Below are 5000 nucleotides of genomic sequence, written 5' to 3' on the forward strand. Positions count from 1 at the left end.
TTAATTAAGGACTAATCTGGTTTTGATTATGGATTAATCTTGGTTTAATTAAGAATTAATCTGAAATTAATTAAAGAGTAATCATGATTAATTAAGTACTAATCTTGGATTAATTAAAGATTAATATGAGATTAATTAAGGATTAATCTAGGATTAATTAAGAGTTAATTATGATTAATTAAGGATTAATTATGGATTAATTTTGAATAATTATGGAAGTAAAATCATGTGAAGTCTTGTTATATTCACTATCCCTAAAGCCCCCGCATTACCGTGACTTGGTCCTGCGAACGGAACAAGGTCATGAAGACACGATGATGGGGTAGCTCCCTGGAGACCGTGTACTGCATGACGATGCAGTGTCGGATTGTTCATACCGGACATTCGACAATGATGGTGATGCTAACTCACTAGTCTCGGTTAGCCTTAGTGGTTTCTCGGGTCTAGTATATATATTGTATTATATGAGTATGGTAACGGGCGGGTGTTGTGGAAGTGATGTTTAAAATAAGAATTCACAATGATGATCGATATTAAAGTATAGTACTAGTACTTGCATGATCATGTATATCCATTTGATAATTGTTTGGTTTATTATTGATTGTGTTTTGATTCTAGATTCACTGAGTAAACTAGTTGCTCATGACTCATTCGTGTGTGCAGGTAACCCTTAGGCGGGAGACACTTTACTCTTTTGGACGGAAGGAGCGGCCAACCAGCGGTAGTATTTTGTTGTCCTTGCAACGTACCTTTTGATGTATATTTACTTAAAACGTTGTTGGGCGATAGGCCGTAGGGTAAACTATAACACTTTGTAAGATGTTTAAAGTAAATAAATAATGTATAAAAGATGTTTATAAATCACGAGTTCTCATATGATATTAGTCCTTGTCCGGGACGAACTAACTATCGAATATTGCTTTATCGGGTTGAAAAGCCTAGAGTAATATCCGATAGGAGTGTCTCTGTTCTTTGGTTGTTGGTCTAAGGTGATCGGATTTATTTCGAGAACCTCGGGTCGACCATCAGGGAACATTGACCGTGTCATTTCCGGTTATCTACGATCGGGGGTGTCACAAAGGTGGTATCAGAGCATGGTTATACGATGCTTGAATGGGACTTGTTTCAAATAATTTTCGAGTCGAAAATGTGTCGCAAGGATAATTAGGATATGCTGGTTTGTTCCTTCTTTTAGAAATAGATAGACCTGGGTAGAAACTTACCATGATCTTTCGTTGCAGATGCCACCGAGAAGAGCACTCTTTGGACGCCGTGGAGGTCCAAACCTCCCAATTTCGATTTCATCATCTTCAGACTCTTCGCCGCCATCTACTCCGACACCACTTCCGACTGCTAGCTTTGATGCTACACCTTCGGGATCTAGCTTTGAGACTGACCCGTCTGAAGGGTCATATAATCAGACACCGGTGCACATGCCATTGTCTCCAGACCCGTATTTTATGGACATCGAGGTGGATGTGGTACACGATAGTCCAGTGCACGGAGATCATTACGCAGCTCCTGCATCTCCTGCCGCTCATATTCCACCGGCCCCTGCCGCACCTATTCCGGCAGCACAACCTCAACCAGCGCCAACTGATCCAGCTATAATAGCACTTCTAGAACTGATGGCTGAGATGGTGAATTTGCAACATCAAGCATTGAATGCACAGCGTGAAGCACAGCGTACTCAGCCAGCTCCAGTACCTACCACTTCTCATCAGGACTTTCTGAAGATAGTCATGATTATGAAGAACTTGGGGACGAAGCGTTACCAGGGAGGTACTGATCCCTTTGAAGCTGATGCATGGCTGCACAATCTCGAGCAGAACTTTGCTGCAACCCGTTGTCCGGTAGAATTCAAGAAGGACGTGGCTGTTTACTATCTGGAGAAGGACGCCATCAGTTGGTGGTTATGCGTAGAGGGGAACTTTGGAGACTTCAATCTGAGTTGGGCTGACTTCCGTACAGCGTTCGTTCGAAAGTACTTCCCACCGGAAGCCCGTGATCGATTGGAGATTAAATTCATGGAGCTAGTTCAGGGAGGATTATCTGTTAGGAAGTATGAGGCAGAGTTCACCCGTCTCAGGAAGTATGTCCACTATGGTCGGGAGGACGAGATGATGATTATCCGTAAGTTCCTTCGAGGACTTAACCCATATATCAGGAGCAGACTTGAGGCAGTAGAGTTTCATAGGCTTGCTGATCTTGTTGAGCGTGCTGTGAACGTGGAGGAGGCCATTGCTGCTGAGAGAGCTTCTTCTAGCCATTCTGCACAACCTAGACGTCCATCAGTTCAAATTCAGCCTCAGCCACATTCTCCTATGTCTCGAGGACGAGGAGGTAGAGCTTTTCAGGGAGGTCATTCTGGAGGTCCTAGACATAGAACCCCGACTTGTTTCACTTGTGGCCAGCTGGGCCATGTTAGGCGAGATTGTCCGAACGTGGTACAGTTCCAAACGGCTGTACCATCTCACATTACTTGTTTCACGTGTGGAGAGAGAGGACATTACGCGACATCATGTCCACACACTCATCTCGCTCAGCCTGTTGTTTCGAGTGCTCAACCCGTTGTACCAGTTAACCCACCTTTACCCTTACCTCCTGCAAAGCGTCAAGCCACTGCTGGTAGGGCTTACGCTTTAGAGTTACCAGGACCATCCGGACCACCTCAGGGTCCGATTTCAGGTTTGTTTTCCTAACCAATTGAGTGTTGCATAATTTTAAATGATTGGTAAATTGGTGATAAAAAAAAATAGTATAAAAGTTTTTGAGTAAGTAATTGATGGGAAAGTCAATTATTGTCAGCGACTTTGCTTGTGGGTGGAATATCCGCCCACATCCTTTTCGATTCGGGAGCAACACATAGTTTTGTAGCTCCCGAAGTAGCATCATGATTCGATGGAGAATTCACTAAGGAGAATTTATCCATTCCCGTTCTAATTCCCGGAGATCAAGTTCTTGAAACTGAAGGCTGTATTCTAAGAGTTCCAATCATTATCCAAGTTATGGTTTTTCCGGCTGATTTGTTAGTTCTCCCATTAGAGAGGTACGAGGTAATCTTAGGGATGGATTGGCTGTCAAGTTACCGAGCTCACCTTGATTGTGGTCGAGGGAAGATTGTTTTCGAGAGAGATACCCAATCCCCTTTAGCTTACCATGGCATAGTACCAAGTGTTGGAGCGTCATTAGTGTCAGCATTGAGAATTGAAAGCCTTTTGGAGAAGGGTGAAGAAGTATACTTAGTGACCTTAGTTGTTGGACCAGTAGAAGACGAGAAAGAGCAGAACATGGAAGAAATACCAGTAGTCAGAGAATATGAGGACGTGTTTAAGGCATTAGAGGGATTTTCGCCGTCTAGGAGTAACGCCTTTAGTATAACCTTAGAACCCGGATCCGCTGCAATAGCAAAGGCACCATACCGAATTGTCGCTAGAGTTGGAGAACTAGCCTATAGACTAGAACTTCCACCCGATATGCCTATGCATCCGGTATTTCATGTATCGATGCTATGTAAGCATATACCAGATCCGAATATGGTCGAGCCGCAGCGACCAGAGAACTTGCAACCTAACCTCACCTATCCTGAAGGTCCTTTGCGAATAGGCGAACATCGTTTCAATAAATAGAAGAATAGGGAAATTTCGCAAGTTTAAGTATTTTGGGAAAAAGTGACAGAGAGTTGTTATAACATGGAAGGATGAAGATAAGTTCCGAGCTGATTACCTAGAACTCTTCTCAGATACCCCAGTCGTCCAGTAAAGAGTGTACACTTGTATTTTGAGAATTCGGGACGAATTCTTTTAAGGGGGGAAGAGTGTAATAACCCTCACGAGCCAATAAATTTTTGGTAGAGAAAAATCCCGCTCAACCAGTTTTTAGTTGGTTCGACCATGATTAATAAAAATAAAAATCGACCCGGTAGATTAATTTCTCGACGGGACTGTCTTGTGGTTGAAAGACCTTCACTTGATAGTTTGGTCGAGTCTTAAATATTTTGGTCGAATTTTTATTAAACTGGAAGAGATTTTCCGAGAACAAGACGAGAGCCAAAGACAAGGAATATTTAGTTAAAAATTATTGGAAATTATCAACCAACTGCTACAAGTAATTTTGGACCAGACTCATGTCTTCCACCAGCCTGCTTGCTCAGTCTTTAATAACATGACTTGCACCTGCCTGCTTGCTTAGCTTCTTCAGTAAATGGCACATGACAATCACAAGCTGCCTGTGTGCTTGCTTCCTCCTTTAATTATTTATGATTGGCTGGAAACTACTTCATGGGAGGGAAAGGACAGTATGGTGTAGATGATGAAACAGGTTGCCAGCTGTCTGCTCTCAGCCAAGCTTTGTTATGAACTAAACCCTCAGGTGAAGCAACCACAGCTTGTATTTAACCCTCCTCCAGCTGCTTCCCACGTTCTGAAACCTACAGAAAAACCTAGAGAATTTCAGAGAGAAAGAGAGAAAGAAGAACAGAAAAATCAGGGGTTAACGACCTATTTCCACACCAAAACTATTGTATAGTAACAGATTCACACAAACTTTATACCTAGTCCCAATTCCACACAATTTAAGTATGTAAACTTATTTCTTCCCAAAACTAAAGTTTGAAACCCGATTCCCCCCAGACAATATTTGAGTTGGTTTTAACGGTTTAGAACCTAAACCACATGTAAACAGAGGATGGAAAACCAATTTTTAAACCTGACCCAACCCTCCTATCCAACTACGTACCCGACCCGACATCTACTACATGTTAAAAAAAACCCAAATCAATTTCAATTTTCTTAAGAACCCTAAATTGAAAAATCAAAAACCTTCTCATCCATTTCCCTTTCCCACACACCCTGAGACTATGAGTAATGAGTCAGGAACCTCATTCCACGTTAACATGGGTCCATGAAGCATCCATGTTTGATTTCTGAAAAAAAAATAGATATAATCAACAACGACAGAGAAAGAGACCGAGAGAGAGATTTTCAAAATTACATGTCATT

This window comes from Brassica napus, unplaced genomic scaffold (assembly GCF_020379485.1).
Source record: "Brassica napus cultivar Da-Ae unplaced genomic scaffold, Da-Ae ScsIHWf_1569;HRSCAF=2172, whole genome shotgun sequence".
Lineage (NCBI taxonomy): Eukaryota > Viridiplantae > Streptophyta > Magnoliopsida > Brassicales > Brassicaceae > Brassica > Brassica napus.